This window comes from Oncorhynchus gorbuscha, linkage group LG06, assembly GCF_021184085.1.
Source record: "Oncorhynchus gorbuscha isolate QuinsamMale2020 ecotype Even-year linkage group LG06, OgorEven_v1.0, whole genome shotgun sequence".
Classification (NCBI taxonomy): domain Eukaryota; kingdom Metazoa; phylum Chordata; class Actinopteri; order Salmoniformes; family Salmonidae; genus Oncorhynchus; species Oncorhynchus gorbuscha.
Window position 1 is genome coordinate 7,126,119 of NC_060178.1, and position 17,004 is coordinate 7,143,122.

The 17,004-nt window shown below is 45.4% G+C and overlaps 1 pseudogene; it reads right to left on the minus strand.

The window, feature by feature from the left end:
- The window catches only part of LOC124037469, a 53,078-nt pseudogene that overhangs the window by 15,809 nt on the left and 20,265 nt on the right, over positions 1-17,004 (minus strand).

Sequence of the window (17,004 nt, forward strand, 5' to 3'; positions counted from 1 at the left end):
AGTTGAGAACAGAGAACAGATAAGAGAGGAAGAGGACAGAGAAGAGAGAAGAGAGGAAGAGAACAGAGAAGAGAGGAAGAGAACAGATAAGAGAGGAAGAGGACAGAGAAGAGAGTTGAGAACAGAGAACAGAGAAGAGAGGAAGAGAACAGAGAAGAGAGGAAGAGAACAGAGAAGAGAGGAAGAGAACAGAGAAGAGAGGAAGAGAACAGAGAAGAGAAGAGAGGAAGAGGAACAGAGAACAGAGAAGAGAGGAAGAGAACAGAGAAGAGAGGAAGAGGACAGAGAAGAGAGGAAGAGGACAGAGAAGAGAGGAAGAGAACTGAGAAGAGAGGAAGAGAACAGACAAGAGAGGAAGAGGACAGATAAGATAGTTGAGAACAGAGAACAGAGAAGAGAGGAAGAGAACAGAGAAGAGAGGAAGAGGACAGAGAACAGAGAAGAGAGGAAGCGGACAGAGAACAGAGAAGAGAGGAAGAGGACAGAGAAGAGAGGAAGAGAACAGAGAAGAGAGGAAGAGGACAGAGAACAGATAAGAGAGGAAGAGGACAGAGAACAGAGAAGAGAGGAAGAGGACAGAGAAGAGAGGAAGAGAACAGAGAACAGAGAACAGAGGAAGAGAACAGAGAACAGATAAGAGAGGAAGAGGACAGAGAAGAGAGGAAGAGTACAGAGAAGAGAGGAAGAGGACAGAGAAGAGAGGGAGAGGACAGAGAAGAGAGGAAGAGAACTGAGAAGAGAGGAAGAGAACAGAGAAGAGAACAAGAGAACAGAGAACATAGAAGAGAGGAAGAGAGGAAGAGAACAGAGAAGAGAGGAAGAGAAGAGCGAAGAGAGGAAGAGAAGAGCGAAGAGAGGAAGAGAACAGAGAAGAGAGGAAGAGAACAGAGAAGAGAGGAAGAGAAGAGAGAAGAGAGGAAGAGAACAGAGAAGAGAGGAAGAGAACAGAGAAGAGAGGAAGAGAAGAGCGAAGAGAGGAAGAGAACAGAGAAGAGAGGAAGAGAACAGAGAAGAGAGGAAGAGAAGAGAGAAGAGAGGAAGAGAAGAGAGAAGAGAGGAAGAGAACAGATAAGAGAGGAAGAGAACAGAGAAGAGAGGAAGAGAAGAGACAAGAGAGGAAGAGAGGAAGAGAACAGAGAAGAGAGGAAGAGAACAGAGAAGAGAGGAAGAGAAGAGAGAAGAGAGGAAGAGAAGAGAGAAGAGAGGAAGAGAACAGAGAAGAGAGGAAGAGAACAGAGAAGAGAGGAAGAGAACAGAGAACAGAGGAAGAGAACAGAGAACAGAGAAGAGAGGAAGAGAACAGAGAAGAGAGAAGAGAGGAAGAGAACAGAGAACAGATAAGAGAGGAAGATGACAGAGAAGAGAGGAAGAGTACAGAGAAGAGAGGAAGAGGACAGAGAAGAGAGGAAGGGGACAGAGAAGAGAGGAAGAGAACTGAGAAGAGAGGAAGAGAACAGACAAGAGAGGAAGAGGACAGAGAAGAGAGGAAGAGGACAGAGAAGAGAGTTGAGAACAGAGAACAGAGAAGAGAGGAAGAGAACAGAGAAGAGAGGAAGAGGACAGAGAACAGAGAAGAGAGGAAGAGGACAGAGAACAGAGAAGAGAGGAAGAGGAAGAGGACAGAGAAGAGAGGAAGGACAGAGAACAGAGAAGAGAGGAAGAGGACAGAGAAGAGAGGAAGAGAACAGAGAACAGAGGAAGAGAACAGAGAACAGATAAGAGAGGAAGAGGACAGAGAAGAGAGGAAGAGAACTGAGAAGAGAGGAAGAGTACAGAGAAGAGAGGAAGCGGACAGAGAAGAGAGGAAGAGAACTGAGAAGAGAGGAAGAGAACAGAGAAGAGAAGAAGAGAACAGAGAACATAGAAGAGAGGAAGAGAGGAAGAGAACAGAGAAGAGAGGAAGAGAACAGAGAAGAGAGGAAGAGAACAGAGAAGAGAGGAAGAGGACAGAGAACAGAGAAGAGAGGAAGAGAAGAGAGGAAGAGAGGAAGAGAACAGAGAAGAGAGGAAGAGAAGAGCGAAGAGAGGAAGAGAAGAGCGAAGAGAGGAAGAGAACAGAGAAGAGAGGAAGAGAACAGAGAAGAGAGGAAGAGAACAGAGAAGAGAGGAAGAGAACAGAGAAGAGAGGAAGAGAACAGAGAAGAGAGGAAGAGAACAGATAAGAGAGGAAGAGAACAGATAAGAGAGGAAGAGAACAGAGAAGAGAGGAAGAGAAGAGACAAGAGAGGAAGAGAGGAAGAGAACAGGGAAGAGAGGAAGAGAACAGAGAAGAGAGGAAGAGAAGAGAGAAGAGAGGAAGAGAACAGAGAAGAGAGGAAGAGAACAGAGAAGAGAGGAAGAGAACAGAGAACAGAGGAAGAGAAGAGAGAAGAGAGGAAGAGAAGAGAGAAGAGAGGAAGAGAAGAGAGAAGAGAGGAAGAGAAGAGAGAAGAGAGGAAGAGAAGAGAGAAGAGAGGAAGAGAACAGAGAAAAGAGGAAGAGAAGAGAGAAGAGAGGAAGAGAAGAGAGAAGAGAGGAAGAGAAGAGAGAAGAGAGGAAGAGAAGAGAGAAGAGAGGAATAGAACAGAGAAGAGAGGAAGAGAACAGAGAACAGAGGAAGAGAACAGAGAAGAGAGGAAGATGACAGAGAACAGAGAAGAGAGAAGAGAGGAAGAGAACAGAGAAGAGAGGAAGATGACAGAGAACAGAAGAGAGAAGAGAGGAAGAGAACAGAGAAGAGAGGAAGATGACAGACAACAGAGAACAGAGAAGAGAGGAAGATGACAGAGAACAGAGAACAGAGAAGAGAGGAAGATGACAGAGAACAGAGAACAGAGAAGAGAGGAAGAGAACAGAGAAGAGAGGAAGAGGACAGAGAAGACTGTCCTCCTTTAGTTTACAGTTTAGAAAGACATCTATCATGGTGGTCTATAAGACAGACTGTCGGCCTATAGACATCTACCATGGTGGTCTATAATACAGACTGTCAGCCTATAGACATCTACCATGGTGGTCTATAATACAGACTGTCGGCCTATAGACTTCTACCATGGTGGTCTATAAGACAGACTGTCAGCCTATAGACATCTACCATGGTGGTCTATAATACAGACTGTCGGCCTATAGACTTCTACCATGGTGGTCTATAATACAGACTGTCAGCCTATAGACATCTGTCATGGTTTCTTACCTGGAAACTGTACTTCAAAGACGTCGTCGTGTGTCAGAGCCATGTTTTGAGCCAGAGCCAAAACGGGGTGGACTAAGTTCGGGCTTTCAGGAAGGAGCGGTGCCTTATGGGGCGTTGGAGGAGAGTTGATGCTGGACTTATAGTAGTTGGGTGATCCTGGTTGGGGTGCTCGCGGGATATGCTTGTTCTTCTTCTTTGGTAGCTTCTGCTTCGCCATGGCCAAGGAGTAATACATTCCAAAGTTGTTGACGATCACGGGGACGGGCATGGCGATGGTCAGTACACCCGACAGGGCGCACAGCGCGCCGACAAGCATCCCCGACCACGTCTGGGGGTACATGTCGCCGTAGCCAAGGGTCGTCATGGTAACGACGGCCCACCAGAATCCGATGGGGATGTTCTTGAAGTGCGTGTGATCGCTGGCGCGCGGGTCGGTCGGGTCCGCTCCCATCCGTTCGGCGTAGTAGATCATCGTGGCGAAGATGAGGACTCCGAGGGCGAGGAAGATAATGAGGAGGAGGAACTCATTGGTGCTAGCCCGTAACGTGTGACCCAGAACCCTCAGGCCCACGAAGTGACGGGTCAGCTTGAAGATACGCAGGATCCTGACGAACCTCACCACCCTCAGGAACCCCAGAACATCCTTAGCCGCTTTAGACGACAGCCCACTCAGCCCGACCTCCAGGTAGAACGGTAAGATAGCCACGAAGTCGATGACGTTGAGAGCTTTCTTCATGAACTCCATCTTGTCCGGACAGAATATGACTCGCATCATGAACTCAAAGGTAAACCAGACCACGCAGACGCCCTCGATATAGGTGAGATAGACCACCGTCTCCGTCTCCTGGTACACATGCTCCACCGTCACGTTGTCCACCAGCTCCAGCTCGGTGCGGTTCACGATGGGGTTGAAGAACTCGTGGGTCTCCAGGCAGAAGGTGGAGATGGACACGAGGATGAAGAACAGAGAGGCCAGGGCTATCCACTGTGGAGGAGGGAGAAAAGAGAGGAAGGGAAAGAGAGAACAAGGGAAAGAGAGATTATTAGTTGAAGGTTGTGACATAAGGACTTCATAATACAGTTATAAGCAGTGCAGAGATGTACAGAAGATGGAGATGGACACCAGAGAGAGAGAGGGGAGGAGAGAGGGAAAGGGAAAGGGAGGGGAGGTAAGAGAGAGGGGAGGAGGGACAGGGGAGGGAGGAGAGAGAGGGAGGGGAGGTAAGAGAAAAGGGGAGGAGAGAGGGAAAGGGGAGGAGAGAGAAAAGGGAGGGGAGGTAAGAGAGAGGGGAGGAGGGACAGGGGAGGGAGGAGAGAGAGGGGAGGTGAGAGAAAGGGAGGGGAGGAGAAAGGGAAAGGGGAGAGAGGGAGGGGAAAGGGAGGGGGAGGAAAGAGAGGGGAGGGGAGGAGGGGAGACAACCCTCTCTCTCCCCCTCCTCCCCTCCCCTTTCTGTCTCTCCACCCATCTCTCTCTCCAACCCTCTCTCTCCCCTCTCCTCCCCTTTCTCTCTCCTCCCCTCTCTCGGTCCTCCCCTCCCTCTCTCCCTCCTCCCCTCCCTCTCTCCATCTCCTCCCCTTTCTCTCTTCTCCCCTCCCTCCCTCCCTCTCTCTCTCTTACTCCCCTCTCCTTTCTCTCTCCTCCCCTCCCTCCCTCTCACTCTCCTCCCTCTCTCTCTCTTCTTCCCTCCCTCCCTCCCTCTCTCTCTCTCTTACTCCCCTCTCCTTTCTCTCTCCTCCCCCCTCCCTCCCTCCTCACCTCCCCTTTCTCTCTCCTCCCCTACCTCCAACTCTCCCTCCTCCCCTCCCCTTTCTCTCTCCTCCCCTCCCCTCCCCTCCCCCTCTCCCTCGTCCCCTCCCCTTTCTCTCCTCCCCCTCCCCTTTCTCTCTCGTCCCCTCCCCTTTCTCTCTCGTCCCCTCCCCTTTCTCTCTCCTCCCCTCCCCTTTCTCTCTAAATCTCCTCCCTCTCTCTCCTCCCCTCCCTCTCTCTTCTCCCCTCCCTCCCTCTCTCTCTCTTACTCCCCTCTCCTTTCTCTCCTCTCCTTTCTCTCTCCTCCCCTCGCTCCCTCTTTCCCTCCTCCCCTCCCCTTTCTCTCTCCTCCCCTCCCCTCCCTCTCTCCCTCGTCCCCTGCCCTTTCTCTCTCCTCCCCTCCCCTTTCTCTCTCCTCCCCTCCATTACAACACTGATGTGGACTGGACAGACCGTATTACAGGGGAGGAGAGAGAAAGGGGAGTGGAGGAAGAGAGAAATATACATTTTTATTTGTACAACGTACTCTTATGTATACCATGTATTGATTGACATTGGTACAACAGGGAGGTTATAACAGTCTGTCCAGTCCACATCAATGTAACAACAGGGAGGTTATAACAGTCTGTCCAGTCCACATCAATGTAACAACAGGGAGGTTATAACAGTCTGTCCAGTCCACATCAATGTAACAGGGAGGTTATAACAGTCTGTCCAGTCCACATCAATGTAACAACAGGAAGGTTATAACAGTCTGTCCAGTCCACATCAATGTAACAGGGAGGTTATAACAGTCTGTCCAGTCCACATCAATGTAACAGGGAGGTTATAACAGTCTGTCCAGTCCACATCAATGTAACAGGGAGGTTATAACAGTCTGTCCAGTCCACATCAATGTAACAACAGGAAGGTTATAACAGTCTGTCCAGTCCACATCAATGTAACAGGGATGTTATAACAGTCTGTCCAGTCCACATCAATGTAACAACAGGAAGGTTATAACAGTCTGTCCAGTCCACATCAATGTAACAACAGGGAGGTTATAACAGTCTGTCCAGTCCACATCAATGTAACAGGGAGGTTATAACAGTCTGTCCAGTCCACATCAATGTAACAGGGAGGTTATAACAGTCTGTCCAGTCCACATCAATGTAACAGGGAGGTTATAACAGTCTGTCCAGTCCACATCAATGTAACAGGGAGGTTATAACAGTCTGTCCAGTCCACATCAATGTAACAGGGAGGTTATAACAGTCTGTCCAGTCCACATCAATGTAACAGGGAGGTTATAACAGTCTGTCCAGTCCACATCAATGTAACAACAGGGAGGTTATAACAGTCTGTCCAGTCCACATCAATGTAACAACAGGGAGGTTATAACAGTCTGTCCAGTCTCTCTTGTTACAGAGGCTGCATCCCAAATGGCACCCTATTCCCTATATAGTGCACTACTTTAGACCAGGGCCATATTCCCATCAATGTAATAGAGGACTACCTTTGACCAGGGCTCTTTCCAGTCTCCTCAATTAGAATGATAGATGATAGATGTGATCTACTCCTCCATTAGGATGATAGATGATAGATGTAATCTACTCCTCCATTAGGATGATAGATGTAATCTACTCCTCCATTAGGATGATAGATGATAGATGTAATCTACTCCTCCATTAGGACGATGGATGATAGATGTAATCTACTCCTCCATTAGGATGATAGATGATAGATGTAATCTACTCCTCCATTAGGATGATAGATGATAGATGTAATCTACACCTCCATTAGGATGATAGATGTATTCTACTCCTCCATTAGGATGATAGATGTAATCTACTCCTCCATTAGGATGATAGATGTAATCTACTCCTCCATTAGGATGATAGATGTAATCTACTCCTCCATTAGGATGATTGGTTTTAATCTACTCCTCCATTAGGATGATAGATGATAGATGTAATCTACTCCTCCATTAGGATGATAGATGTAATCTACTCCTCCATTAGGATGATGATGATAGATGTAATCTACTCCTCCATTAGGATGATAGATGTAATCTACACCTCCATTAGGAGGATGGATGTAATCTACTCCTCCATTAGGATGACACCTCCATTAGATGACAGATGTAATCTACTCCTCCATTAAGATGATAGATGTAATCTACACCTCCATTAGGATGACAGATGTAATCTACTCCTCCATTAGGATGATAGATGTAATCTACTCCTCCATTAGGATGATAGATGTAATCTACTCCTCCATTAGGATGATTGGTTTTAATCTACTCCTCCATTAGGATGATAGATGATAGATGTAATCTACTCCTCCATTAGGATGATGGATGATAGATGTAATCTACTCCTCCATTAGGATGATAGATGTAATCTACTCCTCCATTAGGATGATGGATGATATATGTATTCTACTCCTCCATTAGGATGATAGATGATAGATGTAATCTACTCCTCCATTAGGATGATAGATGTAATCTACTCCTCCATTAGGATGATAGATGTAATCTACACCTCCATCAGGATGATAGATGTAATCTACTCCTCCATTAGGATGATAGATGTAAGCTACACCTCCATTAGGAGGATGGATGTAATCTACTCCTCCATTAGGAGGATGGATGTAATCTACTCCTCCATTAGGATGATAGATGTAATCTACTCCTCCATTAGGATGATAGATGTAATCTACTCCTCCATTAGGATGACAGATGTAATCTACACCTCCATTAGGATGACAGATGTAATCTACTCCTCCATTAGGATGATAGATGATAGATGTAATCTACTCCTCCATTAGGATGATAGATGTAATCTACTCCTCCATTAGGATGATAGATGTAATCTACTCCTCCATTAGGATGATAGATGTTGTTATGCAGGTGAATGAGGACCTAAAAGCGACTTGGCGAAAACAGAGTCTTTATTCCAGTAAAGGAAATAGGCAATACTCCTAGACAAATCGGAGCAGAAAACAAAACATAAAAAACTAATTCCACTCGTAGTGACGAGGACAGACTGGAGACTCGACCATAAACTGTAGGTTGCCTCGGGAAGGCACCGACCGTAGCAGACTCAGACACCTGCTCACACGCAGCATCTGAGGGAAACAAGACACGACAGGGCGAGACAAAGACACAGCACGGCGAACAATATACAAGGATCCGACAGGACAGAAACGGAAGACAAGGGGAGAAATAGGGACTCTAATCAGAGGGCAAGATACGGAACAGGTGTGAAAAGATTAGATGATTGAGTAGGGGAATAGGAACAGCTGGGAGCAGGAACGGAACGATAGAGAGAAGAGAGAGAAGGAGGGAGAGAGAAAAAGGGAACGAACCTAATAAGACCAGCAGGGGGAAACGAACAGAAGGGAAAGCAAAATGACAACACAATATAAGACAAAACATGACAGATGTAATCTACTCCTCCATTAGGATGATAGATGTGATCTACTCCTCCATTAGGATGATGGATGATAGATGTAATCTACACCTCCATTAGGATGATAGATGTAATCTACTCCTCCCTTCGGATGATAGATGATTGATGTAATCTATACCTTCATTAGTAGAAATGGACTAAAACCTTTCTGTTTCAACACAGAGAAAATGTGTCCTTTCCCACGGCAGTAATGACAATCTGACGGATACTGTAGAAATGGGATGAAACCTTGGAGGTGACTTCTCTGGGTTGATTTGTCGCGTAGCTTTGTTTGTTTGTTTGTGTTTGTGGGTGCTTTGTTTGTTTGTTTGTGTTTGTGTGTGCTTTGTTTGTTTGTGTTTGTTGGTGTTTGTGGGTGCTTTGTTTGTTTGTGTTTGTGTTTGTGTGTGCTTTGTTTATTTGTTTGTGTTTGTGGGTGCTTTGTTTGTTTGTGTTTGTTTGTGTTTGTTTGTTTGTGGGTGCTTTGTTTATTTGTTTGTGTTTGTGGGTGCTTTGTTTATTTGTTTGTGTTTGTGGGTGCTTTGTTTGTTTGTTTGTGTTTGTGGGTGCTTTGTTTGTTTGTTTGTGTTTGTGGGTGCTTTGTTTGTTTGTTTGTGTTTGTGGGTGCTTTGTTTGTTTGTTTGTGTTTGTGGGTGCTTTGTTTGTTTGTGTTTGTGGGTGCTTTGTTTGTTTGTTTGTGTTTGTGGGTGCTTTGTTTGTTTGTGTTTGTGGGTGCTTTGTTTGTTTGTGTTTGTTTGTGTTTGTGTTTGTGGGTGCTTTGTTTGTTTGTGTTTGTTTGTGTTTGTGTTTGTGGGTGCTTTGTTTGTTTGTTTGTGTTTGTGGGTGCTTTGTTTGTTTGTTTGTGTTTGTTTGTGTTTGTGTTTGTGGGTGCTTTGTTTGTTTGTTTGTGTTTGTTTGTGTTTGTGGGTGCTTTGTTTGTTTGTTTGTGTTTGTTTGTGTTTGTGTTTGTGGGTGCTTTGTTTGTGAAGGTAGTTATGTGTCAACACAAACTCATCTGCAAGAACTGCAGCTTTTCTCAAGTGTAAGACCCTTGTGCTCATAAATGTAGGTCTCAACCCTTTTGTTTGAAGGCAATTCTCGAACTGCTCTAGAAGTATTTAAATCCTCAAGGTCCTAAACCTCTTGAGAACCACACCGTCTGATCAAATAGACCTGCTTGCTCCCTTGCGAACTCGACATGGCATTGTTATTCTGTTTTTTTTTGTAATTTAGGGAACTGTTGTCTGTATGCCTCTGGGACCAACTCGTAAACCAGAAGGATAACAGTTGAAACAGTGTCATAATCTGAACTCTGGTCAAGAGATAAAGTGACTTTCTGAGCCTTTCCCGCCAGAACACTTTGACCTTCCCACCAGAACACTTTGACCTTCCCACCAGAACACTTTGTCTTTCCCACCAGAACACTTTGTCTTTCCCACCAGAACACTTTGTCTTTCCCACGAGAACACTTTGTCTTTCCCACCAGAACACTTTGTCTTTCCCACCAGAACACTTTGTCTTTCCCACCAGAACACTTTGTCTTTCCCACCAGAACACTTTGTCTTTCCCGCCAGAACACTTTGTCTTTCCCACCAGAACACTCTGTCTTTCCCACCAGAACACTCTGTCTTTCCCACCAGAACACTCTGTCTTTCCCACCAGAACACTCTGTCTTTCCCACCAGAACACTCTGTCTTTCCCACCAAAACACTTTGTCTTTCCCACCAGAACACTTTGTCTTTCCCACCAGAACACTTTGTCTTTCCCACCAGAACACTTTGTCTTTCCCACCAGAACACTTTGTCTTTCCCACCAGAACACTTTGTCTTTCCCGCCAGAACACTTTGTCTTTCCCGCCAGAACACTTTGTCTTTTCAGAACACTTTGTCTTTCCCACAGAACACTTTGTCTTTCCCACCAGAACACTTTGTCTTTCCCGCCAGAACACTTTGTCTTTCTTTGTCTTTCCCGCCAGAACACTGTCTTTCCCACCAGAACACTGTCTTTCCCACCAGAACACACTGTCTTTCCCACCAGAACACTTTGTCTTTCCCACCAGAACACTTTGTCTTTCCCAGAACACTGTCTTTCCCGCTAGAACACTTTGTCTTTCCCGCCAGAACACTTTGTCTTTCCCACCAGAACACTTTGAACAGAACACTTTGTCTTTCCCACCAGAACACTTTGTCTTTCCCACCAGAACACTCTGTCTTTCCCACCAGAACACTCTGTCTTTCCCACCAGAACACTCTGTCTTTCCCACCAGAACACTTTGTCTTTCCCGCCAGAACACTTTGTCTTTCCCACCAGAACACTTTGTCTTTCCCACCAGAACACTTTGTCTTTCCCACCAGAACACTTTGACCTTCCCGCCAGAACACTTTGTCTTTCCCGCCAGAACACTTTGTCTTTCCCGCCAGAACACTTTGTCTTTCCCGCCAGAACACTTTGTCTTTCCCGCCAGAACACTTTGTCTTTCCCACCAGAACACTTTGTCTTTCCCACCAGAACACTTTGTCTTTCCCACCAGAACACTTTGTCTTTCCCACCAGAACACTTTGTCTTTCCCACCAGAACACTTTGTCTTTCCCACCAGAACACTTTGTCTTTCCCACCAGAACACTTTGTCTTTCAGAACACTTTGTCTTTCCCACAGAACACTTTGTCTTTCCCACCAGAACACTTTGTCTTTCCCACCAGAACACTTTGTCTTTCCCACCAGAACACTTTGTCTTTCCCACCAGAACACTTTGTCTTTCCCACCAGAACACTTTGTCTTTCCCACCAGAACACTTTGTCTTTCCCACCAGAACACTTTGTCTTTCCCACCAGAACACTGTCTTTCCCGCCAGAACACTGTCTTTCCCACCAGAACACTGTCTTTCCCACCAGAACACTGTCTTTCCCACCAAAACACTTTGTCTTTCCCACCAGAACACTTTGGAGGAGCAGTGACTATTTAGGGAGGTGTGTCACGTTCTGACCTTTATTTCCTTTGTTTTGTATTTATTTAGTATGGTCAGGGCGTGAGTTGGGTGGGCAGTCTATGTTTGTTTTTCTAGGTTTTGGGTATTTCTATGTTTCGGCCTAGTATGGTTCTCAATCAGAGGCAGGTGTCATTAGTTGTCTCTGATTGAGAATCATACTTAGGTAGCCTGGGTTTCACTGTGTGTTTGTGGGTGATTGTTCCTGTCTCTGTGTTTGCACCAGATAGGACTGTTTAGGTTTTCGCACATTTATTGTTTTGTTAGTTATTTCATGTCTAGTTCCTTTATTAAAGAACATGAATAACCACCACTCTGCATTTTGGTCCGCTTCTCCTTCACCACAGGAAAACCCTTACAAGGTGGCAATCCACTCAAACAGAGTAAAATATATATCCACCTCCTTTTTATTGAAAGGCGGTACAAGCCGGCTGTTCCGACCAAGATCAAACTCTGTTGAGGGTGCAGGATGGCCTGACTGGATTCGGAGTATATCTCAGTCAAATGGCACACTCACATTCATGATCCCCTTTCGTTGTGCTCTAGCTCGAATGTGCTTGTGCTCAACCCCTCTTTTTTACGCTGCTGCTACTCTCTGTTTATCTTATAAGTATAGTCACTTTAACTATACATTCATGTACATACTACCTCAATTGGGCCGACCAACGAGTGCTTCCGCACATTGGCTAACTGGGCTGTCTGCATTGTGTCCCACCCACCAACCCACCAACCCCTCTTTTACGCTACGGCTACTCTCTGTTCATTATATATGCATAGTCACTTTAACCATATCTACATGTACATACTACCTCAATCAGCCTGACTAACCGGTGTCTGTATGTAGCCTCACCTCCGTTATAGTTGGTTAGGAGCCCGTAAAAATGGCAGCCATCCCCTCCTGCGACATTCAGATCATCAGGGTGGATGTCATTGACAGGAACTCTACCACAAAAGTTTCTTTTGAACACTGACTTATCTGGGCACAGCAGAGCGTCAGAGTAGGTGATTAGAGTGACTACCATGCTCATGGGAAACAAGATCTCGGACGAGTCCCCCCTTTTGTTTCCCCCGGCAAGAACCAAATACTGTCGCTAAAACAGAAAGGGGAAATAACAAAAAGTCACTGTCAACAACCAAAATGAAACAGGTGGGTTTTTAGGAGGGGGGTTCTGAAAAACACTCATGGGGGTGTCCACTGAAAGTTGCCTAGCAACAACAACTGGAGCCTAAAAAGACGGCCACTAAATGTGCCTATAAATTTGCACAAAAAAAATCCCACACCAAACTTAAAGACAAGAAGCAAACGGAAAAATAGTGGAAGCAAAATGAAAATCAGACAAAGGAATGTTTTCTAGAAATCAAAATAGGGCAACCAAAGGATCTTTACACCTTCCCACTAATGAGATAGCCACCAGCACAGGTGTACCACATACTGACTAACGAGGTGACGACAATCGGTGCGCCCTACATGCTAACGAGCTATACGTGCTGAAGTCCAACCTCAAAATATAAAATGGAAAAACCAAAGCCTGTAACAAATGAAATTAATAGAATAATCACAAAAATGCAAACCCCTCCCACCTGGCACCACAGACAGGCTAAAGAAAAGACTCAAACCCCTCCCACCTGGCACCCCAGACAGGCTAAAGAAAAGAGCGAAACCCCTCCCACCTGGCACCCCAGACAGGCTAAAGAAAAGAGCGAAACCCCTCCCAACTGGCACCACAGACAGGCTAAAGAAAAGACTCAAACCCCTCCCACCTGGCACCCCAGACAGGCTAAAGAAAAGAGCGAAACCCCTCCCACCTGGCAACAGACAGGCTAAAGAAAAGACTCAAACCCCTCCCACCTGGCACCCCAGACAGGCCTGGCACCCCTCCCACCTGGCACCCCAGACAGGCTAAAGAAAAGACTCAAACCCCTCCCACCTCGCACCACAGACAGGCTAAAGAAAAGAGCGAAACCCCTCCCACCTGGCACCACAGACAGGCTAAAGAAAAGAGCGAAACCCCTCCCACCTGGCACCTCAGACAGGCTAAAGAAAAGACTGAAAGTCTTTGAAAGATTTCAGTAACTGAACCCAAACCTGGTACCCATAGAGATAGATACGTATATGTTTCAGCCAGCCAGCCAGCCAGGCAGACTAATGGAATGAATGATACATCTGGGAGGGGGAGGGGTGTGTGTGTGTGTGTGTGTGTGTGTGTGTGTGTGTGTGTGTGTGTGTGTGTGTGTGTGTGTGTGTGTGTGTGTGTGTGTGTGTGTGTGTGTGTGTGTGTGTGTGTGTGTGTGTGTGTGTGTGTGTGTGTGTGTGTGTGTGTGTGTGTGTGTCTCTGTTGCTAAGTGAGACAAGTCAGGGTATGATTGAAACTGAGTGGTGCTTGATACTCCAGCGAGTAAATGCAACACACACACACACACACACAATTAGCGTGCCATACTCACATACAGTACAGAGAATACCATGCAAATTACCCCCTTCCCTTTAGCATAAGGTAATTCAGTTGATACTATAAAAATGCTACTTAAAATGAGTCATGTTTGGCATAATAACACATAGTAAATAACATGCAAATCACCCCTTAAACTTTAGCATCACTTGGAGTAAGTACCATGGATCGTTTACATCAAATGATGTATATAAACCCTGGATGACTGACAGGGGCGCTGTATTGAAGCCAACGTGCAGCCATCTTGGTATTCCTCTATATACAGTGCCTTGCGAAAGTATTCGGCCCCCTTGAACTTTGCGACTTTTTGCCACATTTCAGGCTTCAAACATAAAGAGATAAAACTGTATTTTTTTTGTGAAGAATCAACAACAAGTGGGACACAATCATGAAGTGGAACGACATTTATTGGATATTTCAAACTTTTCCTGATCCTCACTGAACTTCTGGAGAGAGTTTGCTGCACTGAAAGTAAAGGGGCTGAATAATTTTGCACGCCCAATTTTTCAGTTTTTGATTTGTTAAAAAAGTTTGAAATATCCAATAAATGTCGTTAAAAGTAATTTCCTCACCATCTTAAATAAGCATGCCCCTTTCAAAAAGTATAGAACTAAGAACAGATATAGCCCTTGGTTCGCTCCAGACCTGACTGCCCTCGACCAGAACAAAAACATCCTGTGGCGTACTGCATTAGCATCGAATAGTCCACCGCGATATGCAACTGTTCAGGGAAGTCAGGAACCAATACACACAGTCAGTTAGGAAAGCAAATTATACTTTTTCAAACAGAAATTTGCATCCTGTAGCTCTAACTCCAAAAAGTTCTGGGACACTGTAAAGTCCATGGAGAATAAGAGCACCTCCTCCCAACTGCCCACTGCACTGAGGCTAGGAAACACTGTCACCACTGATAAATCCATGATAATCGAGAATTTCAATAAGCATTTCTCTATGGCTGGCCATGCTTTCCTCCTGGCTACCCCTACCCCGGCCAACAGCTCCAAACCCACAGATTCTCCTTCACCCAAATCCAGATAGCAGATTTTCTGAAAGAGCTGCAAAACCTTGACCCGTACAAATCAGCTGGGCCAGACAATCTGGACCCTCTCTTTCGAATTATCTGCCGTCATTGTTGCAACCCCTATTACTAGTCTGTTCAACATCTCTTTCATATCGTCCGAGATTCCTAAATATTGGAAAGCTGCCGCGGTCAGACCCCCCTTCAAAGGGGGAGACACTCTCAACCCAAACTGTTACAGACCTATATCCATCCTGCCCTGCCTTTCTAAAGTCTTTGAAAGCCAAGTTAACAAACAGATCACTGACCATTTCGAATCCCACAGTACCTTCTCCGCTGTGTAATCTGGTTTACGAGCTGGTCATGGGTGCACCTCAGCCACACTGAGGTACTAAGGTACTAAACGATATCATAACCACCACCGATAAAAGACAACAATGTGTAGCTTTCGACTCTCTCAATCAATGGTCCTTCTGTAGCTCAGTTGGTAGAGCATGGCGCTTGTAACGCCAGGGTAGTGGGTTCGATTCCCGGGACCACCCATACGTAGAATGTATGCACACATGACTGTAAGTCACTTTGGATAAAGGCGTCTGCTAAATGGCATATATATTATTATATTAATCACCATATTGTTATCGGCAGACTCAACATCCTTGGTTGCTCTAATGACTGACTCGCCTGGTTCACCAACCAGTTCTCAGACAGAGTTCAGTGTGTCAAATCGGAGGGCCTGTTGTCCGGACCTCTGGCAATCTCTATGGAGGTACCACAGGGTTCAATTCTCGGGCAGACTCTTTTCTCTGTATATATCAATGATGACGCTCCTGCTGCGGGTGATTCCTTGATCCACCTCTACGAATACGACACCATTCTGTATATATCTGGTCCTTCTTTGGACACTGTGTTAACAAACCTCCAAACGAGCTTCAATGCCATACAACGGTCCTTCTGTGGCCTCCAACTGCTTTAAACCCTAGTAAAACTAAATGCATGCTCTTCAACCGATCACTGCCCGCACCCGCACGCCTGACTAGCATCACTACTCTGGACGGTTCTGACCTAGAATATGTGGACATCTACAAATACCTAGTTGTCTGGCTAGACTGTAAACTCTCCTTCCAGACTCACAAACTCTCCAATCCAAAATTAAATCTAGAATTGGCTTCCTATTTCACAACAAAGCCTCCTTCACTCACGCTGCCAAACAAACTCTCGTAAAACGGACTATTCTACCGATCCTCGACTTCGGCGATGTCATTTAAAAATTTGCCTCCAACCCTCTACTCAGCAAAATGGATGCAGTCTATCACAGTGCCATACGTTTTGTCACCAAAGCCCCATATACCACCTACCACTGCGACCTGTATGCTCTTATTGGCTGGCCCTCGCTACATATTTGTCACCAGACCCACTGGCTCCAGGTCATCTATAAGTCTTTGCTAGGTAAAGCTCCGCCGTATCTCAGCTCACTGGTCACCATAACAACACCCACCCATAGCAAGCACTCCAGCAGGTATATCTCACTGGTCACCCCCAAAGTCAACACTATATTAGAGCCGAAGTTAAGCTTCACGGTCGTTTCCTTGTTTTGTTTTGTCTTTGCTACATTTTCTATAAATAAAAGGAATATGTACGCTCACCATGCTGCACTTTGGTCCACTTCTTATGACTCCCGTGACACAATGAAAGAAAACCATCTAAATATGTTCATATTTGTCTTTTTTAATCTACCAGTTGGTGCTGAAAAAAATCTGATTTTCTAGACTATTCTTGGCAAATTTGTGTATGGATCATTGTAAAGAAAAATGGAGAGCGTTTACACACAAAATATATCAATGAATCAAAATCATTAAATATTGGAAGGTGGTAAAAGTCTACAATAAGGAGTTGAACAATAGTCCTATAAAATCTACCATAATCCTCACTAAATCACAGAACTGTATCACAAAGATCCAGTTATTGTGAGCCATGCGCCAGGCTCCAGGTTTCAACCTGCTACGTGTGGTCTGAGTTCCAGAACGTCCTAAATTAAATCGCACAACGTTAGCCTGATATGAACCACTAATGCTAGTGACCCTCGGGAACAACTGTTTGAATGTTAAACCCATAACAACAACTACACAGGACGTGACGGGGGAAAAGAAAGGTCAACGGAATAGAATGGAATGATGCTAAATGTAGGCTACAAATTAAAGAAAACTA